Raw genomic sequence first — 26,237 nt, 5'->3', positions numbered from 1 at the left:
TTATGTGGTTTGTCAGATTGCACCGGTGGGGACAGCAAACCATCTGACAGATGTCTTGCTCGATGAAATAAGACTGGCATGAACTCATACTTCAGTCCATCAATAGGGCTTCTGGTGTCTGTAAGGAGCAATTCATACAACTTATAAATCCTTGTCCCCATATCACTCAAATGTGTAAAAGTGATCATAACAGCTTTTCCTTTTACAGTGGCAGGAAGTCCATCCTTATTTCGACTATGAGAATCAAACAGTCCATATCTCCTAGACTTGTCTCTGAACAATGCAATATGGCACTACTATAAAAACTATAAATCCTACAGCGAAGAGCTTTATATTGTGAGACTCACAAGACCCAGACCTACATTTTGATGCATAGTGTGACAAAACCCCTGTTTTAGGAATGTCCAGACTCTTGTATTTCGTCTGCTGTTCATGTAATTAACCCTATTTCGCCCTTTAAATGTACACAATGGACATTAGCGAACACAATGGATATTGCCCGTGATGCAATCCACAAACACAATGGATATTGCCTGTGATACATTTAGCAAACACAATGGTCTGGGTCATCGACCGCATGGAACTATGTCCGGCCCCTTTATCCAATTATCTCCAGGATAGAGAGGAGAGAATTTACTGTTCATGTGGGAGTTTGTTATATCTTACTGTATATTGATTGGTCACTGTATTTTGTGTGCCTGTTCCCTACAAGGGCCCCGTGGGAGTAACCCTTGCTGGAGGAATTGATAAAAGGCTGAGCTGTGGCCATCAATAAAGTTGATAGTTTTTATCCCCTTCCTGAAGTCCTGGATCCTGTTTGTGGGGGATTGGGAGTTATATATTCACAACACCTTCGGATTTACTTGGTTTTCGGGAGACGCTGTACGGATTTACTCAGCTCGAGTGTAAGATATCCGTAACACATAGTATGTCTCTGAAATTTTAAAAATGAAGGCACAGTCGCAGTTTAGAAATTGCTCTTCAAATTTGAGGTGGCTAGAGTGGAGTTTCAATGAATGTCAATGGGCGGCGTGAGTTGCAAACAAATGTTCATATTGTGAAAACTATCAGGACTATGGCCGTGGGCATTTTTAGTGGCAGCAGGGATAGCTGAACGTTTTGATGTAAGATTTGTGTAGGTGGGCTTAAAAATGAGAGAGTGGTGGCAGTTTAGAAATCATGTCCTGATTTTTCAGCTCCCACTCTAGCTTTTGTCAGCTCCCACTCTAGTTTTGAACATTCAGCCATTCATGCCTATGGGACCAATTTCGCCACAAAAATGCAGATATTTCGTGAACCATTCGGGAACCAAAGTAATAGCACACCATTCGGGAACAATCCGTACGTTTCGATATATTACTGTCTATGTAGTGTAAAAACTGTGGGAAGAGTTAGGGTGGTAAATTTGGCTATAATAACAAGAATATACAGGGTGGGCCATTTATATGGATACACCTTAATTAAATGGGAATGGTTGGTGATATTAACTTCCTGTTTGTGGCACATTAGTATATGTGAGGGGGAAAACTTTTCAAGATGGGTGGTGACCATGGGGCCATTTTGAAGTCGGCCATTTTGAATCCAACTTTTGTTTTTTCAATAGGAAGAGGGTCATGTGACACATCAAACTTATTGGGAATTTCACACGAAAAACAATGGTGTGCTTGGTTTTAACGTAACTTTATTCTTTCATGAGTTATTTACAAGTTTCTGACCACTTATAAAATGTGTTCAATGTGCTGCCCATTGTGTTGGATTGTCAATGCAACCCTCTTCTCCCACTCTTCACACACTGATAGCAACACCGCAGGAGAAATGCTAGCACAGGCTTCCAGTATCCGTAGTTTCAGGTGCTGCACATCTCGTATCTTCACAGCATAGACAATTGCCTTCAGATGACCCCAAAGATAAAAGGGGGTCAGATCGGGAGACCTTGGGGGCCATTCAACTGGCCCACGACGACCAATCCACTTTCCAGGAAACTGTTCATCTAGCTGGCACGTTCCCTGAGTTTTTCCAGCAAGATGGTGCACCACCACAATATGGGTGTCAGGTCCGAGCATTCCTAGATGAACAGTTTCCTGGAAAGTGGATTGGTCGTCGTGGGATAGTTGAATGGCCCCCAAGGTCTCCCGATCTGACCCCCTTAGACTTTTATCTTTGGGGTCATCAAAATGGCCGCCATGGTCACCACCCATCTTGAAAAGTTTCCCCCCTCACATATACTAATGTGAACAAACGGGAAGTTAATATCACCAACCATTCCCATTTTATTAAGGTGTATCCATATAAATGGCCCACCCTGTATATGTGAGATAACAGGAAGTGGTCTTGCCATGCAAGAACACTTAATAACATTGAGGCTTATGACAATGTATAGAAATCTTGTTCTACACACCCTTTCCCTTTGGCCCAACCCCTTTTTAAAAGGAAGATGGACATTGATACAGGGATCAATATAGCAGGATTACAGGTTGTACTTAATGGACTTTAGTTTTTTTCCAACCTTAACAACGATGTAAGGTAATCTAGTTCAGGTAGCATTTTCAGTAGCACTATGTTGTGATGGAACAGCTCTGCTGTCGGTTTTCTCATTGGAACCCAAAATGGCGCCTTCGATTTGAGGAAAATGGTGCATAGCACCCCTCCCTTTTTACAAGATTTTGGATGAGCTTCACCTCGGCTCTCTCCTGTTCTTGGTGGTGAAATGATCAGAGCATCTTTTCTGTAGCTTTAGCTTGAAGTAATTGCCTTGCCTTCTAGTGGGTGGGAGTAAGATGGTGAATGGTGCACTGCTTCTCATCAGAAACTGTTGCTTCTTTGTGTAGAAGGTGAATATTCCCTCAGGTGCAGCTCTATAACGGCCGCCTCATGGAGGTCACACTTTTTTTTTAATACATTTATTTTTTCTTAGAACTAGACTAGTTGTTAATATATTTTTTTAGATAATTTCTATTGATGTATTTTGGCCAAATTGATTTCACGTTTTTTTTAACCAATTTTTATCAATAATATCCTGGCCTTTTATGTATAAACCCTACTATTGCCCAAATATGGTTATCCACATTGCAATAAATGACCAAGCACAATTCCAAAATCTAATGTACCAATGACATACAGTTGCAAGAAAAAGTATGTGAACCCTTTGGAATGATATGTATTTCTGCACAAATTGGTCACTAAGTCACAACAATAGACAATGACAGTCTGCTTAAACTAATAACACACAAAGAATTAAATGTTATCATGTTTTTATTGAACACACCATGCAAACATTCACAGTGCAGGTGGAAAAAGTATGTGAACACCTAGACTAATGACATCTTCAAGAGCTAATTGGAGTGAGGTGTCAGCCAAATGGAGTCCAATCAATGAGAAGAGATTGGAGGTGTTGGTTACAGCTGCCCTGCCCTATAAAAAACACACACCTGGGTTTGCTTTTCACAAGAAGCATTGCCTGATGTGAATGATGCCTCGCACAAAAGAGCTCTCAGAAGACCTACGATTAAGAATGGTTGACTTGCATAAAGCTGGAAAGGGTTATAAAAGTATCTCCAAAAGCCTTGCTGTTCATCAGCCCACGGTAAGACAAATTGTCTATAAATGGAGAAAGTTCAGCACTGCTGCTACTCTCCCTAGGAGTGGCCGTCCTGTAAAGATGACTGCAAGAGCACAGCGCAGACTGCTCAATGAGGTGAAGAAGAATCCTAGAGTGTCAGCTAAAGACTTACAAAAGTCTCTGGCATATGCTAACATCTCTGTTAGCGAATCTACGATACATAAAACACTAAACAAGAATGGATTTCATGGGAGGATACCACAGAGGAAGCCACTGCTGTCCAAAAAAAACATTGCTGCACGTTTAAAGTTTGCACAAGAGCACCTGGATGTTCCACAGCAGTACTGGCAAAATATTCTGTGGACAGATGAAACCAAAGTTGAGTTGTTTGGAAGAAACACACAACACTATGTGTGGAGAAAAGAGGCACAGCACACCAACATCAAAACATCTTCCCAACTGTGAAGTATGGTGGTGTGGGCATCATGGTTTGGTGCTGCTTTGCTGCGTCAGGGCCTGGACGGATTGCTACCATCGAAGGAAAAATGAATTCCCAAGTTTATCAAGACATTTTGCAGGAGAACTTAAGGTCATCTGTCCACCAGCTGAAGCTCAACAGAAGATGGGTGTTGCAACAGGACAACGACCCAAAGCATAGAAGTAAATCAACAACAGAATGGCTTAAACAGAAGAAAATACGCCTTCTGCATTGGCCCAGTCAGAGTCCTGACCTCAACCTGATTGAGATGATGTGGCATGACCTCAAGAAAGCGATTCACACCAGACATCCCAAGAATATTGCTCAACTGAAACAGTTCTGTAAAGAGGAATGGCCAAGAATTACTCCTGACCGTTGTGCACGTCTGATCTGCAACTACAGGAAACGTTTGGTTGAAGTTATTGCTGCCAAAGGAGGTTCAACCAGTTATTAAATCCAAGGGTTCACATACTTTTTGCACCTGCACTGTGAATGTTTACATGGTGTGTTCATTAAAAACATGGTAACATTTAATTATTCGTGTTTTAATAGTTTAAGCAGACTGTGATTGTCTATTGTTGTGACTTAGATGAAGATCAGATCACATTTTATGACCAATTTGTGCAGAAATCCATATAATTCCAAAGGGTTCACATACTTTTTCTTGCAACTGTATATCAAGGAGGGTACAAGGTCAAAATAGCCTATACTATGCTACATCAAAGGAATAACAACAATTGTACAAAAAGGCAGAAGTAACATGAAGTTCCCCCATGGTCCTCGGTCTGTATATGTTACTTCTGCCTTTTTGTACAATTGTTGTTTCTTTGGTGTTGCATAGTATAGGCTATTTTGACCTTGTACCCTACTTGATATAGGTCATTGGTACATTTGATTTTGGAATTGGTTTTGGTCATTTATTGCAATGTGGATAACCATATTTAGGCAATAGCAGGGTTTATACATAAAAGGCCAGGATATTATTGATATTTTGGTAAATGTATATGTTGTATATTATATACCCGCTGGTAATTTATCTAACATGTGACCGGGTGTATTCTGGGGGGAATGCTGTTGTCATGGCACTTCATGTATTGCTGCAAAAAATCATGTTATTTATCATATGTAGTGAAAATTTGTACTAATAAAGTTGTGTCTTTACATTATATGTGTGGATTCTAATAATTGGTAAAAACTAAAGGAATTTTCCAGGCTTATGATATCGGTGACTATCCTCGGGATAGGTCAATAGAGATGAGCAAATTTCATATTTTGAAATTCGTTCGCGCTTCATTTGGTTGTAAAATCAGAATTGCGTTATGGATTCCATTAACACGGACCATAACGCCATTCTATGATAGAATGCATAACGGAATGGCTTTAGAGGCATTCCGTTATTCATTCCGTCATATATGGGCTGCAAAATGGATCCGTCCCGTTTCCGTTATGCACGGGAGTCCTCTCCTGCATAACGGAAACGGGACGGATCCGTTATGCAGGCCATAGACTTTTATTATGATGGAATGAATAACAGAATGCCTCTAAAGGCGTTCCGGTATGCATTCCGTCATAGAATTGCGTTATGGTCCGTGGTAATGGAATCCATAACGCAATTCTGCTTTTACCACCAAACGAAGCGTGAACGAATTTCATAACATGAAATTTGCTCATCACTAGTCATCAATATCTGATCGGTGGAGGTCTGACACCCATCAGCTGTTCCCCACCAGTGCCAGAAGCATAGCCCAAATCAAAGTGTAGTGTCAGGTGCCCTCCACACAGCTCCCAAATAGTCATCTGGCCCCTTCAGAGCTCCCATACACGACAGTACTGCAATATGTATTGGCTCCACAGCCTACAATTGAAGACATGCCGTTGCTGCCCTCCCTTCATATAAACTGTGTACAATGGTGGATAGGAATTATAGGGCTGTGGGAAACCATTGCTGTCTTCTGAATTCACTGAAAATCTGTCATCCTATATCTTGTGTGAGTGAGCTGATGAGAGCAGGAAGGTTGACCATGTCGTGGGCGTGCGCCTCTAGTGTCGCCCAGTACTGCCCACTGTCTGTGAGGTTAGTAAATCTGTACTAGTCAGTCAAGAATCTTGTGAACAAGCAGGGAGGTGCAGTCCTGTGAGTAAAGGACTGCTGAGAGGGACAACCGGGGACTGGCAAGTGTTGTTAGGGCTACAGGCCCTGCTCCAGTACAGCAGTGGTGTGGAAAGACACCAGCATGACACTTCCTGGGTGCACCGAAAAACTGAAAACACAATGCAGTACTTTCAGAGTTTGCCGTATCTGTACGTGGACTTGTATTTTCATGAAGTCTGTTAACACTGGAATATTGTTTTCTAATTACATACATCAGAATGCACTGGGAGTCGTCCACAACGCATACATGTCGGATTTGTCCAACATATATGTAGGCTGATTAACACGCAATCTGGCCCGACCGTAGGATCCCTTCATGTCATTAGACCCGCAGCTGAGGCAGGATAGGGGTGCACAAATGCATCTGAAATTGGCCTCCCGTCACCTATTGGCTGGTGTACGCTTACACCGGTAGGCAACGCCAAATAATGGTGTTAATGAATTTAGCACAATTTAGGCCGTGCCCCTTGTTTCTGGAATTTTGAGGTCCGTTCTTATACCTTAGTTTTTGCTATGCATTTGATCACTGCTGCAGCAGCCATTTGTGATCTCCAGGAGCACTGTGCTACTCACTTGTGACCTTGCTGATTTGTGCTCTGCTGCAGCCTTGCCTCCTTCTGCATGCAGTCAGCTCTGCTGCAGGAGCAGCACTGCAAGGGTGTTTGGGATCCTGTTCTGTGCAAAAACCCAGGCAGAGCTCCTGCTAATGAAAAGCCATAGGGGGAAGGGAGGCTGGAATGCAGGAGGTGGAGCTGTAATTTTCCAGTGAGTCACCTCACAAGACACAAAAGGGCTGCTGTTAGCAAGTGGCAGATCCTCAGTCATAACCAGTAGAACTCCGCTGCAGTAGATCAGGTCAGAGACTTCACTGCCTTCTGGTGCACATTACATGACGTTTGATTGTTTTGCTGCAAGGCTCACCTCCTTTTTTTCTTCAGTATTCTGATATTACCAATCCTAGAAATTGCTTTAAATGTTTTCTGTAATGGAATTCCATAATTGCAGATGAAGCTTCTCATGTATGCTGGCCTGGAATATAATTATTCTGAACCCAATTACTGTAAGCGGCTATCCTTACAGGTAGTCTTCAGATCTGTATGGTTAAAGACGGTGTTAAAACTGCAATGGATAAAGTGTGTTTGTGGTTCTTACATATGACGCATTTATTTAACATGTTTTACCGTAAAAAATGTAACCACACCAAAAAACTTTTTGGATTTTTAAATACATATCTGTATGTTTGTTTTTAACCCGACTGTCTGAATACTCCTCTAAAGGCATTAGACTTGGCCTGTAATCACACAGACATGTCGGGGGATGTTGACACGTGGTAGATTTCAGAAATCCTTTTTCTGCAGCATGCCCATGGATTTCTGATGGCACCATCCAGATGAATGAAACGGTCAGGGTGCTGCCACGTGGTACAGTCATGACACAGCCTGTGTTCACACGGCAGACATGCTATGCAGACATCGGCGTTCATTTGGGCCTCTGTGGGTGCTGCCATGCATCGTGAATGTGCTGGGCATTTGATGCAGCAGAAAGACGCCAAAAAACATGTGGTTTTTTAAAACAATGTACCTGTGTTTATAGTGCATTTTGTTCCAGCAAAAGGAAAGAAGGCAAGATTCGCACAGCAAAACTAAATTACATTTATTACACGTTACATAAAGGTAATTTAAAAAGGTTTTCCATGTTTGTTTGTTTTTTTACTGTTGACCTATCCTCTGGATAGATCATCAGCATGTTATCTGTGAGGGTCCGACACCCGGAGCCCCTGCCGATCAGCTGTTTGAGCTCACTAAGTACATTGTATAGCGGCTGTGCTTGGTATCTCAGTTCAGCCCCTTTCACTTCTATGGGGCTGAGCTGCCCCTAGGCTAGGGATCACCAACCCCCAGCACTCCAACTGTTCTGAAGCTACAACTCCCAGAATCCTCCTTTCACTTCTATGGGGGTTACAAGAAGAGCCAAGTAAATGTGCATGCTGGGAGTTTCAAAGCAGCTGGAGTGCCAAAGGTTTCTGATCCCTTTCCCACGCCATGTCACTTATGAAAGCTGTAACGCTCACAGGAGCTACAGTGCCTTCTCTAACAGCTGATCAGTGGGGGTCCCAGATGTCTGACCCCCACTGATCAGATACTGATGACTTATCCAGATGATATATCCTCAGTAAAAAAAAAAATACTTGGAAAACCCCTTTAAGTATGATGTATGCTTTTCCTTTTCTAGAAGAACACAGTATAAAGGCAGGTAAATTGTTGCAAAAAACACATTTGTTTTTGATGTGTCTGTTGCATTAACCCTTTAAGGACCCATGACGTAGCTGTACGTCATGGGTCTAATCCCTAAACATGGCAGCCGCTCGCACGTGCAGCGGGCGCCTTAGCCGCCGGGCTTCTGCTATTTTAAATAGCAGAGACCCGCGGCACATGTATGCGATCAGCCATAAGGCTGATCGCATACATCTTACCCTTCAGATGCCGTGGTCAAATGTGACCACGGCATCTGCGCAGACCAAAACTGGAAGTCGCGCGCTTCCGGTCCGGTAACAGCTTTTACCCGGCTAGATCGGGGAATCTGTTACCTTGCTCTAATTGACCGAATCCTTAAGCAGGCTTTAGAGTCAATTCGATGTATATATCAATACAGGCAGCCTTTTATTGATATAGTGCAAATAAAGTGTTCAATGATGGCTATTTTAGCCATCACTGAATACTATGGACAATCGAATGATTGCCAGTTATTGTCACCCAAGGTGACTTAAAAAAAAAAAGTAAAAAATAGTTTACAAATATAAAAAAAAAAAAAGTTCAAATCACTCCCTTGCCTTAAAATAAAAATACTTAACCAATAAAAAAAATAAACATCATTGGCATCGCCGCGTGCGAAAATGCCCATACTATTAAAATATAACAATATTTATGGCAAATGGTGTAGCCGGGGAAAAAATAAAAACAGCCAATTTGCCATTTTTTGTCACATTACCACTCTTCAACGTCCTGCAAAAAATTAGCTACACGTGGCTACAAAAAAGTTATAGGGGTCAGAATATGGTTATGAAAAAAAATGTTTTTTTACTCAAAGGTTTTAATTTTTTTTCAGTATAAGGCCTCTTTCACACTACCGTTTTTTTTTTTTTTTTTTTCGTTTTGCGGGCCATTTTTTTCCGTTCCGTGTACAGAACCATTCATTTTAATGGTTCCGCAAAAAAAACTGAATGTACTCCTTATTATTCCGTTTCCGTATTTCCGTTTTTCCGTTCCGTTGAAAGATAGAACATGTCCTATTATTGCCCGCAAATCACGCTCCGTAGTTCTATTCAAGTCAATGGGTCCGCAAAAAAAACGGAACACATACGGAAATGCATCTGTATGTCTTCCGTATCCGTTCCGTTTTTGCGGAACCATCTATTGAAAATGTTATGCCCAGCCCAATTTTGTAATTACTGTATCCTGTATATGCCATACGGAAAAACTGAACGGAAAAATGAAACGGAAACACAACGGACACCAAAAAACGGAACAACGGATCAGTGAAAAACGGACCAAAAACCACTGAAATAGCTATACGGTAGTGTGAAAGAGGCCTAAAAATGCAAGAAAAATTATACAAGTGTGGTATCGTTGGAACCATTCTGACCTGGAGAATGAAGATAACAGATAAATTTTATCGCATAGTGTACAATGTAAAAAAATAAAACCAAAAAACCTTTATCAGAATTGCGTCTTTTCCCAAATCTACCCCATTTGGAATTTTTTTCCCGCTCCCTACTACATGGTATGCAACCATAATTGGTGCCATTAGAAAGTACAACTTGTCCCGCAAAAAATAAGCCCTCATAAGGCTATGTGAATGGAAAAATAAAAAATTTACTACTATGGGAAGGCAGAGAGTGAAAAATGAAAACGCAAAAATGGAAAATCCCAGGGTCCTTAAAGGGAGTCTGTCACCTACCTGAAGGGTTTCAAACAGGTGACATTGTTCAGTGGGGCACAAAGACATGACACAGATGTTACCCGTGTTTAGTTCTTCTGATGCTTCAAATCGCCCAAAAAGTCATTTTTATCATATGCTAGTGAGCCGTCGTAAGTGCCCAGGGGCGGAGAGTTTCCTGAAAGTGCCCAAGTTCCTCTGCCTCACTCGTGCCTAACTCCGCCCCTCAGTAAGCTCAGGCCAGCCCTATGGCTCTGTGACATCATATTTCCTTATAGGCTGTTCGCGCATCACTGCTGGGCCCGGGCATGCGCAGTGTTCTGCCCACTGTGGGCAGAGGGACAGGGATATGGAGTGCGCATGCACCAGTTACTGGCGTGAAATTGGCGCATGCGCACTGCATATCTCTGTGCCTCTGACCACAGTGGGCAGAACAGTCAGGCCTGGCAGTGATGCGCGAACAGCCTATAGGGAAATATGATGTCACAGAGCCACAGGGCTGGCCTGAGCTTACTGAGGGGCAAAGTTAGGCGTGAGGGAGGCGGGGGAACTTGGGCACTTTCAGAAAACTCTCCGCCCCTGGGCACTTGTGACGGCTCATTAGCATATGATAAAAACTACTTTTTGGGCGATTTTGAAGCATCTGAAGAACTAAACACGGGTAACATCTGTGTCATGTCTTTGTGCCCCACTTAACAATGTCACCTGTTTGAAATCGGTCATTTAGGTGACAGACTCCCTTTTAAGGCGTTAACTGCATCAAAACTGCGCAGTGTACCACAAGTTGCTGTCCAGGGGCGGACTGGGAACTAAAGTGGCCCTGGAAAAAATACTAGGAGTGGCCCCACTTAACTGATGTTAGGCAGGGCCAACAAACCATATTGTGGCAGATTGTACCACCCCAACAGAGCCAAATACCACAGTCCATCACAAAATACTGTCGGCAGCACAAAATACATCCCCAAAAACTTCCACTGGCCGGCTGTGAGGTGGGCTCAGGCAGCCCCCTGAGCATCGGCCCACCGGGAAAATTCCCTGTAAGGTCTATGGCCAATCTGCCCATGGTGCCGTCACACATTGCAGAAATTTCTGGGATTTAAAGTCAGCTCTATTCATTTGAATGGGACTGTTTTGGTGGCAAGTACATGGATTTCTGCAAACCCTATTCAGATGAATGTGACTGATTATCAGTTGCAGAAATTCCTGCAACAAATCTGACACACGTGACTATTAGCTGCATGTGAGACCTGTGCACTTGGTTCCAAAATGCATTGCACCAGAACCACATCATCACGCAGATCTGATTGCAACTAAAAGCCGTTTGTTCATGGCATGAGGTTTTGCAGCTAAACAGTATGTTCAAACATGGCTGCGTGCCGACAAAACTCTCCGCACCCACAACCGCTAAAGGCGTTGTGATTTTGAAGGTAATTTACTAAGACTTTCCTTCAAAATAAGCCATTGGACTCAGGAGAAGTCAATATCAAATGGGCGGAGGGCTAAATGAAGTAAACGTAGCACTCATACAAGCACTGCCTTCTCTTCACTGTTTACCTGCTCGCCGTCACAACCGCAGTGGTGAGCAGGTGTAATTACAACTCTGCCGTCCCATTCACTTCCATAGGATGGCACCATAGTTGTCATTAGATCTGCTCACCGCTGCAGTTGTGACGACGAGCAGGAAGACAGTGCTTGAACGAGTGCTGCGGGGTTGGGGTGGGTGCTGGGAGTTGGCCTCCCACCGATTTGATATTGATTACCTATCCTGAGGATAGATCATCAATATAAAAAAGTTGACATCCCCTTTTAAAGGGGTTGTCCGGGATCAAAATACATTTTTTTTTAAAACAGTTTACTCACTATTAATAGCCGAGTCAAGGTTCCCCAGATGTATTTAGGTAGTTTTTACACTGCTGCATGGCTCCTACGGTCCCCAACAGATTGTTGACATAGTTGTTTATCTGTGTGATTACTTCCTGCCACACTGCACTGTGGGTCCCAGCGCGGCATCTCCCGGTTTCTACAGTCTAACATCTCGTCCCTGCACCCGCCCTCCTCATACATAATCAGCCTACTGTACATCGTCCACTCCTCCATCGATCCTTTCTACAGCCTTTTGCCCCATTAGCCAGTATTTTACATGGGAGGAGTTTGCTATGCTAAGTAGCATAGTGATCTGCCTCCATTCATTAGAAAGCTGTATGACCGGTGACGTCACCGGACCGGAGGAGCGTGGCTTAGTGCTATGTCGGCCAGCCTAGTTACCCCCCCCCCCTCCTTCCGCTCTGCATAATTACTTAGGCTGCCGGTACGTCACCGGGCACCATGAGCAGCCGAAAGAAGAGGCTGCGATCGCCTGCAAGGGACCCGGTACGTCACCGAGTCTAAGAAAACACTCACTTCCGGCTAATAATTTCATATATGAAAACTGGGCTTCAGAAATGTGTCAAGGGTAGGGCATGCATGTATGTAATATGTATGTCACTATAGTACTATTGCAACAATGTCCCCAATCCCGGACAACCCCTTTAAGAATAGAAAGAGCCATGTGTAAGTTAATAAATAACACATTTTGCAGAATCATTTCCTATAAAACTAATAATCAATCTGCTCAGCTCCTTCTGCTCTATTACATGCTGCCTGCAGATTGGATTGCTTTTCCATGGTGAGAGTTCCCTTTAAAGGGGTATTCTGATTGTAACAAGTTATCCTATACCCCATCTAGTTGATAGAACAGTGAGATTGGTGGGGCCGACCAACAGAACACCCTCTGATCACTTCTTGATGCCGTCTTGGAAGCCAGAATCAGGAGTGGATGATAAAAGTAGAGAATATAAAGGACAGATCGGATTTCTCTATTTCTGAATTCACTCCTGATGGCGGCACCCTGAATGTTTTCTCTTCATGTTGTTTCCTATCAAGGAGGCCTTCTACAAGTTGCACATTAAAGCAAATGATTTTTCTTTCCTTTGTGCTTCAGTATTCTTCCTTAAAACATGAAACTTCTTTTCTGCTGTGGTCGCAATCCTCAGAAAATCAAGATTTAACAAAGTTGAGGATTTCTACTATTCAGGGAAGTTGTGGAATGGGTCTCTGATTTGAGTCTTTTGAGCAGCATATTCCCACAGGTCATGTTTCCCAAGCTTCAGGTTTTCATTGGCTAGCACATAAGGAACAGTGCTTACTCCTGCCTTGATCATGTCCTGTTTGTCTTTTTCTGTGAGCGATTAGTTTAGTCTGCTGGTGCTGCTGTGTGTGGTGTGGGAGGGCCCTCGCTGCACACATTTGCTGCAGTACTCTTAGTTGGCAGGCACAGAAAAGCAGCACAAAGAGGCCAGACCATAGTAACTACACGATCAGCCTGTCTCCCACAGCTTTTACTTTGCCTTCATTTTTCCTTTTGTCATTGATTTTGCACTTTATGCAGGTAGTTTTTACATGCTAGTGTGGATAGAACATGATTGTATTTGTGCCTTGATGTATGTTTTATTTATTTTTTCTATATTAATGTCTAGTGTGTGTAATAGCAAATACATGTTGGGGTACACCTGGCGGTGTGTCCAAAGAGGGGAAGATTGCTTCGCGGGCATTGTTTTGCCAGGTAAGGCAGTTTATTTTAGTATTTTATTGTGCAGTTCTGTTAGAACACTTCTTTATGATTATACTGCTAAAATGAATTCCACTTAAACTGCAAGTTTGGTGTCCAGAGACTGAAGGTGGGGGGTGTATTTGGGGGAGTGGCAAGCTTTTTGAAGTAATTGTGCCAAAGCGCCACCCACAGGGGACTTAATGACACTGTCTGTAGGTAGGTAAATGTGCATGAATTTGTAAAGCCTGTTAAAATGTATTTGGCATCAGATGGTTTTAGACCTTTGGTTTGACGTGTATCTGTATGTGCATTTTTATATTTATGTTTATATTTTTTATATTTAAGATCCTGCTTCCTAAAGATGTCTCGGGCTCAGCATTTTCTAATGTAGTGATTTAAGTATAGTGTTAGTGATATTTTCAGCAGCCACTATAATAACTTTCCATTTGTTTACTCCTAATGTCTTTTAGTTATTGTCTGTTGCTGTTGCAGCACACTCTAGTGTTTATATTCTGTATTGTTTCCTTTTCAGTTTTTGGTGTCACTATGTTGCATATTTTTATTTTATTTTTTGTAGGGTTTAGCGAGTCTAATGTTAAGCTTTTATTTTTTATTTTTATTATTTTTTAGTTTTTTGTAAAGGTCAAGTTTCTTTTTGTGCAGTCGCAAACTGCATGGTAATCTATTTAGGGATGATTACAATTCCATTAAAGGCATACACCAATTAGAATTTTTTTTTTGTAATAATAAAGTAAAAAGAATAGCATTCATGTTGAATTTTATAATTAAGCCCCCAACCACTTTTTTAAAAACTTGTGAGTATTGGTAGGATTAGTATGTGCCGAACTGTGCAATAATTTGGTCCCTAAGAGCACATCATGGGGACCGTAGTGCATTCAGAAACGTTCTATGACATGCCCACATTTTGTAAATCTATTTAAGAATTGGGCTGTACGTGGGGCAAGTGATCTTTCCATTTCATGAACCAGAAAGGATGGTATTCACTGTATGTGCACGTGTGACAAGATCTGAAAGATTCTTTGGAAGGCTCAAGTAAGGCTATGTTCACATTGGCGTCAGAGGCTCTATTAGGGGATTCTGCGTTAAAAGTCCAAGATGCTGAGTTTTCTGACGGAAATCTGACTGATCCCATTATAATGAGTTTTGGCTGTCCAGCAACATTCGTTACTTGTCATTTGAAAACAGAGAGACTGAGCTTCTCAACAATTTTCTAAATTGGCTAAAAAAGGGGTGATGGTTGTTGGTAGGGGCAGATGCTATTACAGCCCACCTGATGTACTATATCATACTCCATACATTGTGGAAAGGATGGAGCTAGTTATTGCAGCGCTTCCCACAATGAAGTAAGGATAGGCCATCAATATTAGAGTCCCAGAAACCCCTTTAGTGTAATTTCAGATTTGCCATGGTTCTCATGCTGTTTTCTGCCACATTTGTTTTTGCCTCTGCATGGAGACTTGTTCTCAGTAGGGACAACACATCCTAAGGCCTCATGCACACGGCCGTTGTGCCGCCGTTCCGTGAATTGGGGACCGCAATTTAAGTTCCTTAATGCACGGGCAACATCCGTGCGGCGGTCGGGACGGATCGAGACCCATTCAACTTTAATGGGTCTGTGATCCATCCGCACCGTAAAAAATAGAACATGTCAAGTGAATGGATCCGCATCTGTGATGCGGGGTGCACACGACCAGTGCCCGTGTATTGCGGACCCACTGTATGCGGGCCATAATACGGCAACGGCCGTGTGCATAAGGCCTAATAGCAAGTCAGCCACTGCCCACTGTAATGACCTCGCTATGCAGCAGAAACGTTTTTCAAAAAGCAACTGCACATTCATAAAATGTAACATGTCGTAGTGAGGACCTGGACCCTTAACCATCTCTGAAAGGAAGAGGCACACATTTTCAGCCAAATGCTGTGCCCCTCTGTTCATCTCTTCTCGTTAGGCCTCATGCACACGACCGTGGCGTGTTTTGCGGTCCGCAAAACATGGATGGCGTCCGTGCACGTTCCGCAATTTGCGCGGACAAGAATAGGATATATTTTTTGCCACGGAACGGAGCAACAGATATGGACAGCATACGGAGTGCTGTCCGCATCTTTTGCGGCCTCATTGAAGTGAATGGGTCCGCATCCGAGCCGCCAAAACTGCAGCTCGGATGTGGACCAAAACAACGACTGTGTGCACGAGGCCTAAGTGGAAAACTGACTCATATGGGGAGATTTATCAAAACTAGTGCAAAAGAAGGTGCAGCTTTAGGCCGAATGCACACTGCCGTGTTCCGCGGCCGAGAGCGGTCCGTGGTATGCCGGGCTGGATTCCTGTTCAGAGCAGGAGCGCATGCGTCATTGGTTGCTATGTCGCCATGCGCTTCATGCCACCGCTGCACTACAGTAATGCACTCGTATATGCCGGGCTGGATTCCTGTTCAGAGCTCGTATAGTGTATTACTTTAGTGCAGCGGCGGCATGAAGCGCACGGCGTCATAGCAACCAATGACGCCGTGCGCTCCTGCTCTGAACAGGAATCCCGCCTGGCATACCGCGGACTGCTCTCGGCCGCGGAACACAGCCGTGTGCATTCGGCCTTAGACTGTGTAGTCTGAGGCCTCATTCACACGGCTGCTGTTTTGGTCCGCATCCGAGCCGCAGTTTTGGCGGCTCGGATGCGGACCCATTCACTTCAATGGGGCCGCAAAAGATGCGGACAGCACTCTGTGTGCTGTCCGCATCCCTTGCTCCATTCCGTGGTCCGCAAAAAAATAATATAACTTGTCCTATTCTTGTCAGCGTTTTGCGGACAAGAATAGGCAGTTATATTAATGGCTGTCTGTGCCGTTCTGCAAATTGCGGAACGCACACGGACGCCATCCGTGTTTTGTGGATCCGCAATTTGCGGACCGCAAAACACACCGGTTGTGTGCATGAGGCCTAAGTTTATACCACCTATTATGACTCTTTCAGACAAGGGTGTGCAATCTGGAAATTATTAAGAATTTTGTGAAAAGGTTCAATATTCTAGGGTCAAAGTGTCACACTCTAGTCAGCTAATTAATCCCTGATCAAAGGGTACCTCAAAATTGTGACTTTGGGGTTTCATAAGCTGTAAGCCATAATCATCCAAATTATACCAAATAAAGGTTTGAAATATCTCGCTTTGCATGTAATGAGTTTCTCATATGTTTCAACTTTTAAGTTGGATTACTGAAATAAATTAACTTTGCACGATATTCTACTTTTTCGAGTTTCACCTGTAGTGTCGTGCCTTCCTGCAAGACGAGCAGTGTCAAGAACAGAGGATCACCCTTGCACACTGAGCGTAATTTCCAAAATGCACACACTCTGTTAAAGAGCCCTTAGTTGGCTTAGGCTGAGTTCACATGGGCGTTGCGGGAAAAGGTGCGGGTGCCTTGCGGGAACATGCGTGATTTTTCCGCGTGAGTGCATTGTAATGCGTTTTGCACGCGCGTGAGAAAAATAGGCATGTTTGGTACCCAAACCCGAACTTCTTAACAGAAGTTTGGGCTTGGGATCGGTGTTCTGTAGATTCTAATATTTTCCCTTATAACATGGTTATAAGGGAAATTAATAGCATTCTGAATACAGAATGCATAGTAAAATAGTGCTTGAGGGGGTTAAAAAATATAACTCTCCTTAATCCACTTGCTCGCGCAGCCCGGCATCTCTTCTGTCTTCATCTTAGCTGTGTGCAGGAAATGGACCTGTGGTGATGTCACTCCGGTCATCACATGATCCATCACCATGGTAAAAGATCATGTGATGACCGGAGTGACGTCACCACAGGTCCTTTTCCTGCACACAGCTAAGATGAAGACAGAAGAGATGCCGGGCTGCGCGAGCAAGTGGATTAAGGTGAGTTAAATTATTTTTTATTTAACCCCTCCAGCACTATTTTACTATGCATTCTGTATTCAGAATGCTATTATTTTCCCTTATAACCATGTTATAAGGGAAAATAATAATGATCGGGTCTCAGCCCCGATCGTCTCCTAGCAACCGTGCGTGAAAATCGCACCGCATCCACACTTGCGATTTTCACGCAGCCCCATTCACATCTATGGGGCCTGGGTTGAGTGGAAAACGCACAATATAGAGCATGCTGCAATTTTCACGCAACGCATAAGTGATGCGTGAAAATCACAGCTCATGTGCACAGCCCCATAGAAATGAATGGGTCCGGATTCAGTGCGGGTGCAATGCGTTCACCTCCCGCATTGCACCCGCGCGGAATACTCGCCCGTGTGAACTCAGCCTTAGGCTACTTTCACATCTGCACTTTCCCTTTCAGCAATTGAGATCCGTCATAGAATCTCAATAGCGTGGGAAAACGCTTCCATTTTGTCCCCATTCTGTCCGTGATGTGGTGTGGAGCAAGACTGATCCGTCATGATTCACAATGTAAGTCAATGGGGATGGATCCGTTTTCTCTGACACAATAGAAAACTGATCTGTCCCCCAGTGCTTTGCTTGGCTATTTTAAAGATAATACAACCGGATCTGTTCATAACGGATGCAGACAGTTGTATTATCATGATGACAGAAGCGTGAAAGTAGCCATACCTTGTGCTTGAGTAAAGATATCTCTGCGCCACACCCCATGTTGCAGGAGGTGAAGAAAATGTCTAAAACACTTTATAAACATGGTGCAAGGAATGTATTCCATTTTTTTTTTTTTAGAAAATTGTCAGAGTTTTGTTACTTTTTTTTTAACTGCTTCCCGACCGCCTAACGCAGGGATGCGTCCTGGCGGCGGTCGATTCATTCCTCCTAGACGCATATACGCGTCATCTCGCGAGACGCGAGATTTCCTTTGAAGGCGCGCGCGTTCACAGGAACTGCAGGTAAGCGAGTTGATCTACAGCCTGCCAGCGGCGATCGTTCGCTGGCAGGCTGTAGATGCGATATTTTTAACCCCTAACAGGTATATTAGATGCTGTTTTGATAACAGCACCTAATATACCTGCTACCTGGGCCTCTGGTGGTCCCTTTTGCTTGGATCGACCACCAGAGGACACAGGCAGCTCTGTAATAATTAGCACCAAGCACCACACTACACTACACCCCCCCCCCCCCCCTGTCACTTATTAACCCCTGATCACCCCATATAGACTCCCTGATCTTCTGCCTGTCATTGATCACCCCCCTGTAAGGCTCCATTCAGACATCCGTATGTGTTTTACGGATCCACAGATCCATGGATCGGATCCGCAAAACACATACGGACGTCTGAATGGAGCCTGACGGGGGGGGTGATCACCCCATATAGACTCCCTGATCACCCCCCTGTCATTGATCACCTCCCTGTAAGGCTCCATTCAGACATTTTTTTGGCACAAGTTAGCGGAATCCAAATGCGTAAAAATTTTTAGACATTTATATTCCAGACTTCTTCTCACGCTTTAGGGCCCCTAAAATGCCAGGGCAGTATAAATACCCCACATGTGACCCCATTTCGGAAAGAAGACACCCCAAGGTATTCGCTGAGGGGCATATTGAGTCCATGAAAGATTGAACTTTTTGTCCCAAGTTAGCGGAAAGAGAGACTTTGTGAGAAAAAAAGAAATAAATCAATTTCCGCTAACTTGTGATAAAAAATTCTAGGAACTCGCCATGCCCCTCACGGAATACCTTGGGGTGTCTTCTTTCCAAAATGGGGTCACTTGTGGGGTATTTATACTGGCCTGGCATTTTAGGGGACCTAATGCGTGAGAAGTAGTTTGAAATCAAAATGTGTAAAAAATGCCCTGTGAAATCCTAAAGGTGCTCTTTGGAATGTGGGCCCCTTTGCCCACCTAGGCTGCAAAAAAGTGTCACACATGTGGTATCGCCGTACTCAGGAGAAGTTGGGCAATGTGTTTTGGGGTGTCTTTTTACATATACCCATGCTGGGTGAGAGAAATATCTCTCTAAAAGACAACTTTTCCCAGATATATTTATCTCACCCAGCATGGGTATATGTAAAATGACACCCCAAAACACATTGCCCAACTTCTCCTGAGTATGGCGATACCATATGTGTGACACTTTTTTGCAGCCTAGGTGGGCAAAGGGGCCCACATTCCAAAGAGCACCTTTAGGATTTCTCAGGGCATTTTTTACACATTTTGATTTCAAACTACTTCTCAGGCATTAGGGCCCCTAAAATGCCAGGGCAGTATAACTACCCCACAAGTGACCCCATTTTGGAAAGAAGACACCCCAAGGTATTTCGTGATGGGCATAGTGAGTTCATGGAAGTTTTATTTTTTGTCACAAGTTAGTGGAATATGAGACTTTGTAAGGGGAAAAAATAAATAAAAAAAATCTACATTTTCCGCTAACTTGTGACAAAAAATAAAAAGTTCTATGAACTCACTATACCCATCAGCGAATACCTTGGGGTGTCTACTTTCCGAAATGGGGTCATTTGTGGGGTTTTTCTACTGTCTGGGCATTGTAGAACCTCAGAAAACATGACAGGTGCTCAGAAAGTCAGAGCTGCTTCAAAAAGCAGAAATTCACATTTTTGTACCATAGTTTGTAAACGCTATAACTTTTACCCAAACATATTTTTTTTTTTATCAAAGACATGTAGAACAATAAATTTAGAGAAAAATTTAAATAGAAATGTAGTTTTATTTGAAAAATTTTACAACTGAAAGTGGAAAAATGTCATTTTTTGGCAAAAAACCCCCGGTAAATTTCGATTAATAACAAAAAAAGTAAAAATGTCAGCAGCAATGAAATACCATCAAATGAAAGCTCTATTAGTTAGAAGAAAAGGAGGTAAAATTCATTTGGGTGGTAAGTTGCATGACCGAGCAATAAACCGTGAAAGTAGTGTAGTGCAGAATTGTAAAAAGTAGTCTGGTCATTAAGGGTGTTTAACCACTTCCCATCTGGGCCCTTTGCCCCCTTCCTGACCAGGCCAAATTTTGCAAAACTGACATATCTCACTTTATGTGGTAATAACTTTGGAACGCCTTTATTTATCCAAGTCATTCAGAGATTGTTTTCTCGTGACACATTGTACTTCATGATAGTCATAAATTTGAGTCAAAATATTTCACCTTTATTTATGAAAAAATCCCAAATTTACCCAAAAATTTGAAAAATTCGCAATTTTCTAAATTTCAATTTCTCTGCTTTTAAAACAGAAAGTGATACCTCATAAAATATTTATTATTTAACATTCCCCATATGTCTACTTTATGTTGGCATCATTTTGGAAATGTCATTTTATTTTTTTTAGGACGTTAGAAGGCTTAGAAGCTTAGAAGCAATTCTTCAAATTTTTAAGAAAATTGCCAAAACCCACTTTATAAGGACCAGTTCAGGTCTGAAGTCACTTTGTGGGGCCTACATAGTGGATACCCCCATAAATGACCCCATTGTAGAAACTACACCCCTCAAGGTATTCAAAACCGATTTTACAAACTTTGTTAACCCTTTAGGCGTTCCACAAGAATTAAAGGAAAATGGAGATCAAATTTTTAAATTTCACTTTTTTGGCAGATTTTCCATTTTAATCAATTTTTTTCTTTAACACATCGATGGTTAACAGCCAAACAAAACTCTATATTTATTACCCAGATTCTTCAGTTTACAGAAACACCCCACATGTGGTCATAAACTGCTGTATGGGCACACGGCTGGGCACAGAACAAAAGGAACTCCACATGGTTTTTAGATGCCATGTCCCATTTGAAGCCCCCTGATGCACCCTTACAGTAGAAACTCCCAAGAAGTGATCCCATTTTGGAAACTAGGGGATAAGGTGCCAGTTTAATTGCTACTATTTTTGGGTACATATGATTTTTTGATCATTCATTAAAACACTTTATGGGGCAAGGTGACCAAAAAATTGGTTGTTTTAGCACAGTTTCTATTTATTTATTTTTACAGCGTTCACCTGAGGGGTTCAGTCAAGTGACATTTTTATAGAGCAGATTGTTACGGATGTGGCGATACCTAATATGTATACTTTTTCTTATTTATTAAAGTTTTACACAATGAAAAAAATGTGGGGAATTGGGTCAGCACAACCTGTATGTGGTGCACATCACTATGGCGAAATACATATACAAACGAAAAATACAAATGTGATAGCACTCTACATCCAGCAATTTGCCTCCATGCTGGATGAGGCATTGGTGTACATTTTGGCCAAAGCGTAGTAAGCCACTCACCACGTCAAGGTCGCCTCTATTTGAGTGGTCCCTAACACTAGTTCCTACCTGTTTATGGGCCATGACAGCCACACAAAATCCAGGGAATGCAGGTCAGCGTGCACGCCAAGCACACTCTGCTTTTAACCCCGTCCGGTGCCATGTCCCATTTGAAGCCCCCTGATGCACCCTTACAGTAGAAACTCCCAAGAAGTGACCCCATTTTGGAAACTAGTGGATAAGGTGCGAGTTTTATTAGTACTATTTTTGGGAACATATGATTTTTTGATCATTCATTATAACACTTTATGGGGCAAGGTGACCAAAAAATTGGTTGTTTTAGCACAGTTTCTATTTATTTATTTTTACAGCGTTCACCTGAGGGGTTCAGTCAAGTGACATTTTTATAGAGCAGATTGTTACGGACGTGGCGATACCTAATATGTATACTTTTTCTCATTTATTAAAGTTTTACACAATAATAGCATTTTTGAAACCAAAAAATTATGTTTTAATGTGTCCATGTTCTGAGAGCTATAGTTTTTTTTATTTTTTGAGAGATTTTCTTATGTAGGGGCTCATTTTTTGCGGGATGAGGTGACGGTTTTATTGGTACCATTTTGTGGGACATACGCGTTTTTGATCACTTGGTGCTGCACCTTTTGTGATGCAAGGTGACAAAAATTGCTTGTTTTGAGTTTTTTTTTTTTTTTTTACGGTGTTCACCCGAGGGGTTAGGTCATGTGATATTTTTATAGAGCTGGTTTTTACGGACGCGGCAATACTAAATATGTCTATTTTATTTTTTCTATTTTAAATTTTTTTTTTTATTCCTTACTTGGGATTTTTTTTTTTTTTACATGTGAAACTTTTTTTTTTATTTTCTTTTTTCAACCCTTTATTTTATTTTTATTTTACACTTTTCGTCCCCCATAAGGTCATACAAGACCTCTGGGGGACATTTACTTCACTTTTTTTATTTTTTTTTACACTGTTGATTTCTCCTGTAACTGGGGCTGACATAGTAGCCCCAGTTACAGGACAAATGCACCCCTATAGAGGCTGTACAGCAGCAATCCAGCGCTGTACAGCCTCAGTGCAGGGCTGATCGAGGTCTCTGAGAGACCTCACACAGCTCCTGCACTCTCCGGTCACATGACCGCCGGGCCGGAACAGGAAGCGCACAGCGCTTCCTGCTCTGCAGACACAGCGCTCGGCGAGCGCTGTGTCTGCAGCGATCGTGAAGGCAGGGACACCTGGGCACTGTCCCTGCCTTGTCTTAGGGTTGCCCTGCTGTCACTGACAGCGGGCAACCCGATCAGCAGCTGCACGATTAGCGTGCAGCTGCTATTTCTGACAGGACGTTTTAAAACGTGCTGTCAGAAATAGACGTCCACCCATAGGACATTTATATCCTATGGGCGGACGTGAGGCAGTTAAGCTAGGGGAGCTGAGGTGGTTAATTAGTAAATCTGCATCCTACTGACAAACAACTTGGAAAGATTTACAGCTAGAACGAAAGAAAAATAACTAACTGCACCACTGTTCTTGTGCTAAATGTCTACCACTGTTTGTTTGTAAAATGACTGTATACCATTGTAATATTTTAAGTCATCTTTAACCCCTTCATGCATTCTGATGTACATCACAGGTGAGTGAGGAGAGGGCTCAAAAGATGAGACCCTTCCATACACGATGGGTGCCAGCTTTGTCGTACATCTGGCAAACTTGCATGCAGCGGCTGGGATCGGAGATGACATCGATCCCACCCATTCAATCCCTCAGGTGCCACAGCCCGTAACAACCGTGGCATCTGAGCAGTTAGGGCTTATGCACACGGAACGGAACAGCTAGCCCCTAATAGAACAGTACTATACTTGTCCGTAATGCGGACAATAATAGGACATGTTCTATTTTTTTTGCGGAACGGAAATACGGAAACGCAATGTACCTTTTTTTTTTTTTTGCGGACCCGTTGAAATGGTTCCGCATACAGTCTGCAAAAAAGAAACAAAGGAACGGACACGGAAAGAAAATAAGTTTGTGTGCATGAGCCCTTAGACAGAGGGAGGGGGATCACTGCATCCCTCGGCCCTGCTGCAATGCTGTTGTCATGGCAGCTGGGGACTTTGTCAAACCTACCGGTAAATCTTTGCTGGAACCACAGATGTGCAGCAGTGCTTCTCATCGGGCTCTGCACCTTCGGGTTTTATTGTCTCTTCTCTGCTTTTCCAGTGTAGGGTGTATAAATCCCATATACTTTTAGTAGGTCGATGCTCCTCATGCTGGAAAAGTCATTTATGCCTCTCCTCTCAGCCTTCCGTAGCCCAGGCTAGCACCTCTCTGGGAAGGGGTCCCCTAGCTCTTCCCCGGTACCTTAGAGGGCTGGAGCTCCTTCTGTGAAAGAGCTGGTACAGCATGCATCGCTGCGGTATTGGGGAAGCCGATGCCACTTCTCCTGTGGGAGCTCTGGGCTCGGCTGCGGCTCCTACGCTCTTCTCGACACACGTCCTGATGCGGGTGTGTGCGCCGGAAGATGGCGGCGCACATTATCGCATGCTGGAGGCCTTTTTATTCGGAGGCCTTGCATGGGGGTCGACTCTTCCTTGGAAAGAGTCCCCCAGGAAGAGGAGGAGCTGTGCGGCAGCAAGGGTGGACCAATTTGGCTAAGTCCATTTATATGATGTTGGCTGAGGAGTTCAGTTGTACATCATGGAGGTTCAGGTATCTGGAAAGCAGGAGGCCGGTACAGATTTCCCCATCCAGGGTTATGTAAGTTACACTCCCTGCCCTGTTTGTCCAGCAAGATAGAGCGGACTATAGGAATCTGTCTCTCTCTCTTCCCCCTTAGGATGAGAAGAGAGAGGACGCAAATCCCATGGAATACACAAAATAAAACTAGGAAATGTGCGACCTGCTGGGGGTTTATGGAAGCTTAGATCCGCTGTTCCTTAGGGGAGTTCAGCAGGATCGCGCCTCAATGGGCCTGAAACAGTCAGCAGCTAGAAGGAGGCTGTTTCTCCTCTTCTTACCAATGCTCTATATGAAAGTGTTGGCAGAAGCTGCATGACATTATGGCCGCTTACCTCTGGGCAGTGGCCTGCCGCCGCTTGCCTCCTACTGGTGCCCTGACACATAAAAGTAACTAGGTAGGAGGCAGGAGTTAAGTTAAAGCTTTAGGGGTCCTAAAGTGAAGACCTCAGATATGAACTCAGGGCAACAGATTAGATTAGAGAAAGCCTAAGGCCTATTGCACACGACCGTATGGCTTTATCAGTGTTTTGCGGTCCGTTTTTCACAGATCCGTTGTGTTTGTTCCGTTTTTCCGTATGGCATATACAGTATACAGTAATTACATAGATAAAATTGGGCTGGGCATAACATTTTTAATAGATGGTTCAGCAAAAAACGGAACGGAAACGGAAGACATACGGATGCATTTCCGTATGTGTTCAGTTTTTTTGCGGACCCATTGACTTGTTTGGAGCCACGGAACGTGATTTGTGGGCAATAATAGGACATGTTCTATCTTTAAACGGAACAGAAAAACAGAAATACGGAAACGGAATGCATATGGAGTACATTCCGTTTTTTTTTGCGGAACAATTGAAATTAATGGTACCGTATACGGAACACAAAAAACTGCCAGTAAACGGGGAAAAAAAACGGTCGTGTGCAGGAGTCCTAAGGGAGATGATTGGTAGTTAATTCTATGCACTCTACTACCATTTGGTGAGTGGAGTAGCCTACAGTGCCTATTAACGATCTACAGTTTAGCGCAAAGCTGTATTGGGAGCCACATTCCTCCTAGCACAATGTGGACAATATTGACCCCTTTAGGACACAGCCATATTTCACCTTAAAGGGTTTCTATCACTTTGTATCACATAATTAGCTGTCAGACACTAGCGATCTGCTAGTGTCTGCTCTGGCCAACCATCCTACTATAATCGCTTGTGGGGCAGCGGTTTTGCTAAAAAACGAACTTTAATAAATATGCTAATGAGCCTCTAGGTGCTATGTGGGCGTCATTAGCACCTAGAGGCTCCGTCTACCTTCATAAACAGTCGCCGCCCAGCGCGTCCCTCCAGCCCGCCCATGTCCTGCTGAATGCGATCTTCCGTGTGACGCAGCGGACGAATTCTCGCGCATGCGCCGTGCGCGGCTGTATTCGGCCCATTTGAGATGTCTGAGCTAGCGGACGAATTCTCGCGCATGAGCCGTGCGCGGCTGTATTCGGCGCATTTGAGACGTCTGAGCTGGGAGCAGACATTCAATGCGCATGCGCCGAATACAGCCGCGCACGGCGCATGCGCGAGAATTCGTCCGCT

The 26,237-nt window shown here is 43.3% G+C and overlaps 1 protein-coding gene across 3 annotated transcripts in view; it reads left to right on the top strand.

Moving 5' to 3' along the window:
- The first annotated feature begins 13,393 nt into the window (after positions 1-13,393).
- Positions 13,394-26,237, top strand: part of LOC120979080 (activating transcription factor 7-interacting protein 1-like) — a 107,959-nt gene continuing 95,115 nt past the window's right edge. The window contains exons 1-2 of one of the 3 annotated variants that reach the window (XM_040407620.1): positions 13,394-13,552; positions 13,641-13,726. The gene's annotated coding sequence lies outside the window, so the exon portion shown is untranslated. Of the gene's footprint in view, positions 13,553-13,640; positions 13,727-26,237 lie in introns of those variants that run through there. The other 2 variants (XM_040407624.1, XM_040407626.1) reach the window with 2 other exon arrangements.

The sequence above is a fragment of the Bufo bufo genome, chromosome 9 (genome assembly GCF_905171765.1).
Source record: "Bufo bufo chromosome 9, aBufBuf1.1, whole genome shotgun sequence".
Lineage (NCBI taxonomy): Eukaryota > Metazoa > Chordata > Amphibia > Anura > Bufonidae > Bufo > Bufo bufo.
Note: the sequence above shows the minus strand (reverse complement) of the source record. Positions and strands in the feature narration are given on the sequence as shown.